Genomic DNA, 13,054 nt, shown 5'->3' with positions numbered 1-13,054 from the left:
CAGGGACGATTTACAATCTCCAGAGACAATTCTAAAAATGCTCTGTATTTGGACATGAACAACCTCAAAACTGAAGACACAGCCACATATTTTTGTGCTACAAGCACAGTGAGTCATTTCTTGCTGCCACTCATACAAAATCCTCAGCAAAATCTTTTCTGTCCCCAGCCTCAAAATTAAAATAAATATATATAAAGTGAAATTAGTAAATTTTTCCCACAAATTGGGAAAGTGTTTATGATTATTATTATTAACAACATGCTGCCCCCTGGGATCTTCCACACTGCCTCAACCACCTCTAAAAACTCACTGTCACAGAACTTTTATACGTGCAAGCCACTTTCCTGCAAAGACTAGTTTGCATATAGAAAAGAACTGAAAATCTCATACTGACCTTTAAGTATTTTGCAAACTGCACTTTGACATTCTTTGATATCTTTCTCCTGTGAAGCATTCTGACCTGTCATTGTTTACACGTCTTACACAACTATTATCATACACTAAGTCATTCTGCCATTTCTGTACTACCTCACACTGTGCTATATTATCTATACCTATTATTTATTTATTATATTGCATATCGATTGACTATATTTATGAATCTAGATTGCATACCATACATTACTACATGTCAATATTGTTGCTACTTGTTTGTCTTGTCTTTGCCCAACGTCTTGTCTTGTTTGTGTTTTAACTTTCATTTTAATTTAATTACATTTTAATTTTTATTTGCACTTCATGTTGTTACACTGTGGACCCTGAGCTTTGCAATTTCATCTATCTGTATACTTGTATATGGTTGAGATGACTACAAAGTTTGCTTTGACGCTTTGAACTTTTGCAATCTCCAGAGACAGGCTCTGTATTTGGACATGGACATGAACAACCTCAAAACTGAAGACATGGCCAAATATAATTGTGCTACTGGCACAATGGAACTTCTTGTCATTGCTCGTACAAAATCATTATCAAATAACTTTCTGTTCAAAAAAAAGGGGAAATGTTAGAAAAGGTTTTCTTTCCTTTCCTTCCCACAAATTGAAAAACGTTTTTTGTTGTTTATGATTATTGTTAACATGCATATTATAGTTTAAGAATAAGATTAAAATGAAATTTACACGCCAGATGGGCTTACATGCATAACTACACAGAGACAGGAATTGAAAATAATTACATATCAGGTACAAACTTAATACCATTAAAATAAGTAAAAACAAAAACACATGATAGTATTCAAATACGCCTGATAAAAGGGTGCCTTGTCCATATTTAAGCCAAACATGATATTTTTGTATTTCTGTAGCATATTTTTGTAAAAAAAAAAAATTAAGTAAATATCAGTTTAGAGCCTCACAGGCCTAGAGGGGAACACAAGTTAAACAGCTCCTTACCTTGCTCCCCGAAAGCTTTAAATTTGCTTACAGATAGATAGATAGTTAGATAGAGAGTGCCCTCCATAATTTATGGAACAAATACATTTTTCCTTGATTTACTGTGCGCCACAGTTTAAAATTGCAATCACCAGTTTAAAATAAAAGTACTGAGCTTTTATCTGTGGCACCTCCACATGAGAACCCCCTTTTTTCTCCCTCTCAAATGTATGCAGCTTTTAATGTCTGGAAAATGTTTGTGATTAAATCATTTAGAGATCAGTACATAGACAATGTCTTTGCATCCTAATAAGAATTACATTCCAAATTTAACTTTCCAGCAACACATTTCTTTCATTACCTTTAAATTAGAAACTTTGTTAAACAGAACGTTCCCAATTTTCCTCACTTCCCAACCTACCTCTATGCTGGAAAAAATATTGATCAGTTTCGAGGACACAGACAGCATTTCTGCAATATATAAAACCATTTTACAATCCCTCTCTTTCAAAGATCCAAGAGAACAATGGGAAAAGGATCTCTCACTCAGAACATCTCAGAAAAGGAGGGAAGAGTAGCAATGCAGAGAATTCACTCAAGCTCCATGTGTGCAAAGCATAGAATTATTCAACTCAAAATTACATCTGTCTCGCTTAAAATTGCCCAAAATGTTTCCAGGGCAAGATCCAACCTGCGAACGCTGCAATCAAGTCCCAGCCTCACTGGGCCACATGTTCTGGGCCTGCACCAAATTAACATCATTCTGGACAAAAACCTTTAAATGCCTTTCAGACAACCTTGGTGTCACAATCCCTCCTAATCCACTAACAGTTGTGTTTGGGGTACTTGCAGATGGGCTTAAAGTGGAGAAGAAAAATCAAATTGTAATTGCCTTTACTTCACTATTTGCACATACTGTAGACTTATCTTGCTCAACTGGAAGAATCCTAACTCTCCTATTCTAAGTCAGTGGGTAACTGATGTTATACACTATTTGAAACTGGAAAAATCTAATTCGCACTTAGAGGATCTGTACAAATCTTTTTCACAACCTGGCAGGATTTAATCAATAACATTTTAGAATAACCATTTAAAATGAGGAAGCAGGTCCTCTCTCCTCTTTTACTCCATTTATTAACTTATCTATTTACTTATTTATTACTAGTTTTACTTTGCTGGCCTAGCTCTCAGGGGTGGGGGTTGATTTGTTTGTTTTTTTTGCTGTAAAACTTGAGTTATTTGTATGGAATGTTATTTGATTTTAATAAAGTCAATAAAAATTAATAAATAAATAAAATAAAAGTACTAAACATGACTGCTCTTATATATGGCATTGGTATGTCCCCAGTAAAATGAAAAAGTCCCCAGTGTAAAAATGTAAAATGTAAAAAATGTGTTGTCATGTCTAAATAGTGTGACCAAAATGTATGCAAAAAAAACTTAAATAAAAGTCTGCAATGTGCACTTTTAATCATGTCTGAATTGTTTGATTTATAATTTTAAACTGTGAAGCAGAGGGGTAAATCAAGGAAAAATGCTTCTTTGTCCCACACGTTATGAATGGCACTGTAGATACTGTAGATAGATAGATAGATAGATAGATTAATTCTTCTTTCCTGCAAAAAGGAAAATGTGCAGATTTTACATTTACTTTTGCTGCAGAAGTAATGAAGGATGTATCACATACAATGCATATTTAGAGTGAGGATAAAATAAGTAATATTTTGTTTAAACTGTTGATCTACAACTGACAGATGGATCATGTGATCATAACAGATCATTCTTCCCAATTTTGACCACAAACTCTAAAATGCATATATATGTATATATATATATATATATATGTATATATATATATATATATATATATATATGTATATGTATATATATATATATACTAGGTGCCCTGCTCACTTCACACGCCAACCACCTCGGCCTGCACTGCTCATGTATGTGGATATCACTTTCACCAAACAACAAATGTTTTAATTCTCGCAGATACGAGAAACATTGGGAAGAAACACTACTTTTCCCTGATGGCAACATGAATTAGACGATCTACAAGTCTCCAACTTAAAGTTTAAATCCGAACAATAGATTTGATCTCTTTTCGCTGTTCCGTTATTTCATTGAGTAATAATTTCTGTTTGTTTGTGCTAATGCAATTTTTACTACCCTTTTTTGACACTTTTGAATTTTATTACTTTCATTATCTCTAACCTGCTCCGCATGTGTATCACACCAACTTTTTTTGAATTCTTTATGATGTTCTACTTTGTAATCTACTCTTTGTCTTTTATTTCCAGCCCTGGGCATGGGTAAATCTCTTGGTACAAAGTCTTGTCTCGTGGAACATGAAAGTATCTCTCTGAAAAAGTCTCATACCAGGCTAAAAAGTTTTGTCTCGTCCCAGGATTTTTTTATTATAATAGAGACATTTGTAGATAGATTTGTAATAGAGTAAATATGTGCCCAATAGTGATGCTACTTTATAGTCCTGTAAATAAATGCTTGTCATAAATAGCACATTATTACCTAAAAAGATTGTGAGAATGAATCATAGTATTCACATTAGGCGGCTTATATATTGAGTTCATGAATGGCCTTTAAATCTTATTGAATTTTTCTGAATGGTCTCTTCTAAATGGTTCTATATAATGCCTAATGTAATAGCATAATATAAATGTGCAGAGACATCTAATTTCTCCTCATGGGACCTACATATATTTCAAAAGGCTTGTTTCTGTGGAGCAACACATACAAGCAAAACTAAATCTTTTAGTTTTAGAAAGCAGTTTCTGTCTACCAAGCAAAGTTTTTTATACTATTGCTCCCATGCATGGCCAAGAAAACATCCCTGTTGATACAAGTAGATTACTTTGTCAATAACGCCAGATAGCCTGAGGCTCTAAATCCTCTGATCCAGTGTCTTACTAGCATCACTGAATGGATGGATGAGTAATCATTTCCTTAAACTTCTCAAGGAAAGATAAAGAAATTTTAATTCCAGACAGCAAACAAAAATGTCAGGACCTTAGAAATAAACTAGGCCATTTGGCTTTATAAGTAAGGCCAAAAATGAAAAACCTTCACATCATTTTAGATTCAGAGATAAGCTTCAAATGGTATATTAAGAACATTTCTAAAAGTGCATTCTTTTACTTACTGTAAGAAACTTCTCAAGAATTAGATCTTGTATATCTATACAAGATGCTAAAAATTGAATACATACTTTTGTCTTTAGCTGTCTAGATTACTCCAAACCAGTCCTATCAGGATTACCAAAAAAAGTTATAAGTAGGCAGCAATTAGTCCAAAATGCAACAGCAAGAATTTTAACTAAAAAGAGAAAATCTGAGCATATTGCACCAGTCTTAGCATCATTAGCCTGTGTCCTTTAGGATGGATTTCAAAATACTTGTATATGAGGCTTTAAAAAATCTACAACCTGCTTATATTCTGTAGTGCTTGTTCCCCCTCACATTCCTAATCGTAATTACGTTCTGCATTCCAAGACTGAAGCATAAAAGAAATGTTTCCACGCTCAAATCGCAATGTATAAAACCTAAACTTGGCATAAAGCTATGCACATTTCCACGGTAGCTCATACCCTGTCGAACGCAAGTTCTGCCCTCGGTTTTACAGACTGGCGGCACCTAGCGTCAAAGAAGTGCTACTGTTCCTGTGTGGTTACCCTTTCTTTTTCAGATCCACATCCTTGATGCGGATTTATAAATACACTGAAATTAACCACATATTGTTTATTAGTTTCATGCATCTGATTGTAATTAACCTGTAACAATATAATGGTCCACAGAATGGTCAAAATATTCTAAATACAACAGCTGCTTTAGCACTTCTGTACCTTCTTCTTCTTTCAGTTGCTCCTGTTAGGGGTTGCCACATGAGATCATCTTTTTCCATATTACTTTCACTGCACCACTCTGAGTATGTATATCACTGTATCTGAGTGGGGAATCACAGCTGTAGAGCAGCTGATCGGAAAGAGAATTATCGGTATACAGCATCAAGCACACGCTGCCTCAGCCATTTGCTATTTGAACTGGTCTCATCCGACAAACGCTTCAGAGCCTTTCCTGTTCGGACCTCATGGTTCACAAACAGTTTCATCCCAAGAACTATACATGCACTTAATCAGTCCATCAAGTGCTCCTTGTAGAACTGTTTGTACTTGCAAGTTTACGGTGAGGTAATTGTACTTATGATACAGTTATAATATTGCACAAACTGAGCCACTTTATAAAGTGCATATTTACATATGATGACAATATCATTTTTAAGATGAAATGCAGCAAAATATATTTATTATACTATACAGATAAAACTTTAACTTTAAGTACATGGTGCCACAGTGCTAGCAAGGAACTTGAGCTTCATTCACGGTTTGTTCCTGTCTTGTGCTGTATTCTTGCTGTAGCTGGCACGACAGTGGAAGGATAGATGGGTAGAATAATTAAACATTACGAAGATATTTCAAAGTTCCTTAAAAGTTTTGAAGAATCTGCGTTCTAAGCTTACAGATGGCTTAACGTCTATTACAGAGCTGATTGTGTGGCGATTGGGTATTTGGAGAAAGAAAAGTAAGGACAGGAATTGGGGGTTAGTACTTTTGAAAGAGACAGTACTGCTCCAATAAAGTATTTCATCGAAGGTCGCGCATGGCGCAGCAAGCATCTTGTGTGAGACATGAGCAATCACTGCGCCACCGTGTTCCCATGTTTAAGAACATGATTTAACTCCTATCATCATGAAAATGATATGACGTATACATCTCAGTATTTTAATTATTCAGAGAGCTGTAATATCATGAATGTAATGGATTCTGTGTCCTGACGGAGGAAGAGAAAGCCTGGAAGCACATAGTGATTCACACACATAGAGCACATAGAAGATCAAATACAAAACAAAGCATTTAACGTGCTACTTTAGTTACAATGGGATTTGAGAAACTAGTAAATTAAATGATTTTAAGATTAAGTTTATGATGTTCTACTTTAAAGACAAAATAAACTACCTGATTAAAGTGAAAATTTTAAGATTAAAGTTGACATTTCGTGCTTTTTTCACACTGTGTGCCTTTTTTTCTCTGTACCCTAATAAGCTTATATATGACACTCAGATGGTGGGCTACGACTCGCCTTTTCATGGCGACTTTAATATGTGACAACTTCTAGTTTATTTCAGGCACTGTGTGACTTTGAGCTTTCAAGTTTCTCCGACACGCTATGTCACTCGATCAACTTCCTTTTGTTGTTTATAGCACTGTTTAAACCAACAAATAGTACGTTTTTCTTTGCCTCCACTTGGTATTCTCTGAAAATTCTTTTATTTTCCCCTGTACTTTTGCCATTGTCTTTTCACAGAAGGCTGAGCTTAAGGGCTATTTATATTGATTTGCATATTCAAAGAGGCATAATTCTGGGAGGAGTTGAGGCGGGACAGCAGGCGTGCGCACGTGTGTTAATTTTCACGCTGACCAGGATTTATGTAGAATGTGGAAGATGGCGTTCGCACAGATTTATGCATCTGGATTTTTTTGCGCGTAAGCACATTTCCGCTTTTGTGCTTACATCATGTTATAGTGCGAATTCTACGCACGGCGTTATGCATGAGGCTTCTGGTGAGGTGGTTTTGTGATTCTATGCACCAAAATTCTGGAATACTTTAGACATAAAATGGGCCAGTATAGTTCAAAAAGCTTCCAAAAACCCTGTAATCTGGCTTTCATGATCACTTGAGAAATAGAATTAGTAGCATTTGTTCATAGGAGGAGAATCACTAATTTTTGTATATTTTCTTTTTTTCTGGAACTCTGTGGTGGTGTTATGCACCACTGCTCCCTGGTTAAAATATGCTGCTATCATCTTACATGCTGGAATGATCAAGAGAGGACTGAATATCCTGCTAATGGTGACACATTCATGGACTGTAGAATAGCAGGGCATCTGGGCGATCTTCAAGTCTTGGAACTCCCAGGTTTATTTTCTGCAATATCCCCAATTGTTGATTTTATACTTTTTCTGTCATTCTCTGACCATATGTTTTCTTACCAAGCTGGCCATTATGATTCTCAACTATCATAAATAACTGTTCTTTAGATTTTAATTCTTTTGTAACTTCGTTTTATTTTTCTTTTTGTAAAGCACCTTCTGCTACTGTCATGTATAAAAAACATGATATAGAAGTAAATGTTGTTGTTCAGGTGCTCCTGAGCTGCTGTTAATCTTGGCCTGTCCTCTTCTAGCCAGTGAGCATTTGACCCATCTCATCAAGTAAATTTATAACCACATAGCTGTCTGGATTCGACCTGTCAGAAAGTGTCATCCCTGGGCCTCTTTTGGCCAAGACACAGAATACTGCAAAGTGTACCCACAAAATATTTGGGAATTGGATCATTTTAGAACTTTGTTTTTCAGATTGGATGCAGTCCAAAATTTTGAAAATGCAAATCTAGTCCAGGTAAAGAAATTTTGAACAACAATATAACAGAATACTGTTGTTTTGTTGTAACATATTTAGTCAGTACTGGGAGGAGACATGCATAGCTTCGGCACCTACAGAATAGAGAAGGAAAGAAAGGCGCTTTAGCCTTTTTCCCCAAATAGGAAATCCAGTCACCTGCTCCTGGTGCCTTCAGTGTCTTTGTTCAAAGCAAAATGGCCAATAACATGAAAGCAAAAGAAGCCATGGGGCAATATCAAATTACTGACAACTTTCCTTGCATTAAGTCCAATGTATGGAGCCACATTTTGCCATTATTATACAGAAAACAAAAATATAACACCATATGTTGTTTTCAGAAAGTGCTGAAGGGTACTAGTTTATGACCACAACAGAATGACAGAATGGATGAAGGTGATAAAAAAGCATATAGCATTAAAAGCTGCATTCCGTTGTGCCAACATGCATATTAACTTGTTTTTTCATTAAATAGGGACCGTTTAGTGCCAAAAAAAAAAAAAAACAGACAAGGACTCACTCACACCTACAATCACACTGGGGTCAATGCACAGATCTGCATGGTCATTATTTTCATGTTAGCAGAGAACAGTGAAAATCTTATTTGCATGTGCTAATTAACATGCAACATGTTGCCACTCTCTGGCACCATGATAACTGAGTATATTTGGAATTGACAATCAATCTAACTTTCATGTCTGAGGAGATGTCAGATTTTAAAGTGTCTTTTACATAAAAATGTTGTGGCTCGGGCTCTGTTGGTATATACGTCCATGCAACCCCAGGATGTTTAATGGGGGGATTAGGGATGATGGCACTTGCACGTCAGTGCGCAGTTGGTTTGAATTTCCTCACTGACTCTTTATGGAATTAAAAAGCAGGATAGTGAGGAGAGGCAGAGTGAAAAAGAATGCAAAAGCATAAGCAGACAGATGAGACAATGCGGTAGAGAGGAGGCAGAGCTGTCAGTGGCACTGCTAGGGAGTGAAGGGAACAGCACTCCAAGCCAATCAGAGATGTCCTCCTAGGGATTCAGTAGCTGCCAGGAATAGAGTGTATGAAAGATAGAGGTCTGGCTTTCAGCATCCTGGAAGATGCTGAAGGAGGCAGTCAACATTAGAGCCGGAGAATTGAACCGCAGCTGTCAGAATTTCTACCTGGCTGCAAGATCTGTTACGGTGAGCTGTCGAGATGAGTGGAAAGCTGACAGGAGTCAAAAGAAATCTAGCTAGATTTTATGCAGTTTATTCATGGCATATTTTATCCCCATTAACACAGTTTTTTTTTATATTGTTATTAAAAACAAGAAACTACACTGTCTTTATTAAAGAGCACTTTTTGAAATTAAAGCACTATTTTGCACCTATTGCTTGTTTGTGTCCTCTTTGCCCAACTCACTTCAGTCACAACTATTGATGAAAACTAGTTTAAGAAGGTTATGGCAAGTATAGCCAAACTGGACCATCAAACAGAGAAACAGTGAGGTGGTGCAAACCTCACACAGACAACACCGTGAGTAACATGGTCAAATCTTAGCAAATAATGATTCTTTTGATTTTTGGTTACAGGTTGTAAAATTTAATTTTGCCTTTTGACTTTGAATTTTGATTTGTGATTTGGTTCTGACTTCTCTCATTTTCTTTTCCAGTCATGACTTTTGTTTTGCCTGTGACTCCATTATTTTTCCTGTTCTTCACTGTAAATATATTTTGAATTGTCTGCCTTTTTTTTGGCACATAATCACACATAGACACGGGGAGGTGGTGCAAACTTGGCACAGACCAAGTCGAAAACGATTTGAACCCGACATTCTGAATCCACAGTATGGTATCACAAAGCAGATTTAAACACATAGTTTCAGCAGTAACAACACTACTAAAGAATCTATTGGCACTGCTAAAACAAAGTTTTAACATTATTGCTGTCTGAAATAATTTAAACATATTTTCATGTTGTCCACCACAGGCTGTTGTGCAGTCTAAAGCTACTTGTGTTTTTTCATCCAATGCTGCTTGAATAAGCAGTGGCTCTGTTTAGATCTGAATTAGTTGAGCAGGGATAGACAGAGATATATTATTACGACTATTAGTTGTAGTGCATGCTCTCATATGATGTCAGTGATCATGTAATTTTCTTATATGTGGGGGGGGGGACACCATGAAACACAGGGAAGGATTGATGTTAGTCATTTAGAGCAAGTTGATTTCATAATCTGAAAGTACTAAGATTTAGGATAAGTAAGCAGAACAACACTAAATATGCATTTAAATGTTTTATGGAGGAACACAGATGCTAGTGAGTGCAAACTGAACCATCGTTGAAACAAACAAGTTAATCATAGAAAGAACTACTTCATAAATACTCAAAGAAGAAAGCAATTGATGCAAAAGGAGTTAGCAGTGCATGGTGCACAGCATATTGAAGTATAAACAAAATAGCCAAGACGGCCCTATTCTTGGGTTTATGCTATTTTGCTGTTATGCATAAGAGCTGCACCCGGGTCCATAATGTGAATTAAGTGCTGTAACTTTAATTTTATATACTGCAAATCACATCATCTGGGTAAGTAATTTTAAGGCAGAGCTAACTTCTAACCTTATAAATGGTGTATCTTAAAGTGTACTCTCCCAGAGATAAAAGAAAGTAATTTGAAATAAAGCAAATGACACTGTTCTTAAAACTCACTGTAGTAAAAAGGAAACCTCCAAAGGTATCCCTTTGATGTTTCTTGTAGTTTACCCTCCCAGAGACAAATTAAATTATTTTTGGCCTTAAAACCTGGGAAGAAAGGCACCATCCTTAAAACTCACTGTAGTATAAATGAGCAACCCTCCACCTGGCTGCAGGTACACCCAGGGTCAACTATTTGAGTCTAATGTCTTTTCTTGACAAAGTGAGATATGTGTGCAAAATTCTGTTGAGAGTGGATCAAGGATGTGAAATTATATAAAGAACAGACACTCACACCAACATAGAGCTTTACGTATAGTACTAGCAGCAGCATGCGGTGTTTCCTGGGTAAGTAATTTTAAGGTTGGTTCTTTTTCTGCTAATCTGGCAACATTTTGGACCTCAGTGACACTGTTTTGAATAGAGTTTCTTTTGAAAAAAATTCCAGGCTTGCCTGAGGGTTTAAAAAATATCTGAGTGTTGTTGCTGGGGTTTATAAACTCAAGGAACTTAATTCTATAGTTATTTGTTAATTAGAGCCTTCATTTATAAATTGACATTTATTTAATGTCCTTTTGGATGCCATTTTGTTTAGACTATGGTGGTGGCCATTTTGTGGTTTCAGTCGTCATGATGTGAGTCCTGGTTGCTGAGGGCGTGGCATCTAAGGTCATGACGTCAAGGGTAATTGGTGAAGGGTTAAAAGGTTGTCTTGACAGCCATTTTGTATATGGTTAGTCAAAACTTAGCAACTTGGGATTCTTTTGATTTTTTTTGCCTACTGATTCTAGAAGTTAGTTATGCCTTTTGACTTTTAGTTTTGGTTTGTGATTTAGTTCTGGTGTCTATTTCTTTTTTGATCTTAACCTTTTTTGCCCTTGAATCCTTTCTATCTTTTGTACCTTTCTCTAATTAACATATTTATATATTCTTGGAAAAAAAGAGTTCTTTGATTTAAGAGACTTGAAACAAGAGGATTTTGTTCTGAAACAGTTTCAGAAATCAGAAGACTCAGAAATCAGCTCTATGAAAGATGTGCAATAAAATTATTTTTCTACCAAAATCACTGAATACAATAAAGTAGGAACATTTCTTGAAACAAAGTGCATTACTAGAAAACAAAGTGGAGAATTTAGGGAGTAAATTAATTCACAGTGAAATGTGGGGGGAAAGTCAAATTTCTCATTAAGTATTGTAAGGGTAAATTAAGTTAAGTTTTCTGTAAGATTTTATTTATTGCACCACATTTAGTGAACAACATTGAGGTATTCCCACTTGTGGACTGCAGAACAGTGGAGAATTTTATTTGTGTTTCATTTTTAAAGCATCTGGCAGTCAGTCATATACCTGTAGAAAAACGAAACCGTTGGTAATTTCAGTGGATGTCAAAGTGAATGGCAATAGGTCTCTGGAATATGTACATTATCTGCACTGATACATTTCCAAGTGGGATTATTTCACAAAGACATATTAACCTTTTTATTATTTCTTCCTCCATTATTTATCTTATCTTGGGTTTTCTGTGATTATGTGAACATAATCTTGTAATGGATTTGGGGAAAAAAAAGAAATTAAGAATTGGGTTATGAAATGTAAGGAGCATTGCCTTAATATTCAGGTACAGACCTATATTCTTTGTGTCCCTGCCAAAGGGATATTCTGATTTAAACAATGTTTTTAGGAAGAGTTGTTCACAAGTACTCCCCTGGCATCACAAATGTGATTAATCCCTATTTCACATTAACACATCCAGAAAGTCAAGCTATAGAATAATATATTAAAAAGAATTTGCAGAATACATGTATTGCTCCTTTATGCATTCCAGTGGGAATGGGCTTTCTCCTTGTTGAGAAAAGGAATAGAGGGGTGAGACCATGCATTGACTATCAATAGCTAAACCAAGGTACAGCAATGAACAACTACCCTTTGCAATTATCTTAATCCACTGAAAAACTATGCCTTTCTTCTAAACTGGATTTAAGAAGTACATATAATTTGATTAAAGTAAGGGAAGAAAATGAATAGAAAATTGCAGGGTAATACAGGGTAATGTCGTATGGGCTTTCCATTGCACCACTGGCATTTCAATTCATTTTTGAAGATATTTTCAGGGAGTTTCTTGGGCATTTTGTGTTGATTTATATAATGACATTTTTTTTTCTTTTTTAAAGACTTTGAAATTACAACTAACATCTTCATGAGGTATTGAAGTGTCTGAGAGGTAATCACCCGTTTGTAAAATTAGAGAAATGTGAGCTTCATACTGATTAAGTTCAGTTTTTCGTAGACTTCAGGGATTCTAGTGTTAAATGGCCATCATAAAGCTTAAATAGAAATTAAAACTATAAAGTAAATAAAGTCTTTATTCAATTAAAAAGTTAAATCATATATCGCAATAGGTAGTTTCAGCATGTAGAGTGTTATCAATAGCTTCAGGCAGTGCAAGAATTAAATATTAAAGGCTGATGCCAAAACCTTTTCTCTAAAGTTATCTGGAAGGCTACCAAGGGAGGCTAGTGATCTGCACTGGCAAT

The 13,054-nt window shown here is 35.6% G+C and overlaps 1 gene segment (V, D, J or C); it reads left to right on the top strand.

Moving 5' to 3' along the window:
* Positions 1-13,054, top strand: part of LOC120523672 — an 826,057-nt gene that overhangs the window by 169,340 nt on the left and 643,663 nt on the right.

Source organism: Polypterus senegalus, chromosome 1 (genome assembly GCF_016835505.1).
Source record: "Polypterus senegalus isolate Bchr_013 chromosome 1, ASM1683550v1, whole genome shotgun sequence".
Classification (NCBI taxonomy): domain Eukaryota; kingdom Metazoa; phylum Chordata; class Cladistia; order Polypteriformes; family Polypteridae; genus Polypterus; species Polypterus senegalus.
Note: the sequence above shows the minus strand (reverse complement) of the source record. Positions and strands in the feature narration are given on the sequence as shown.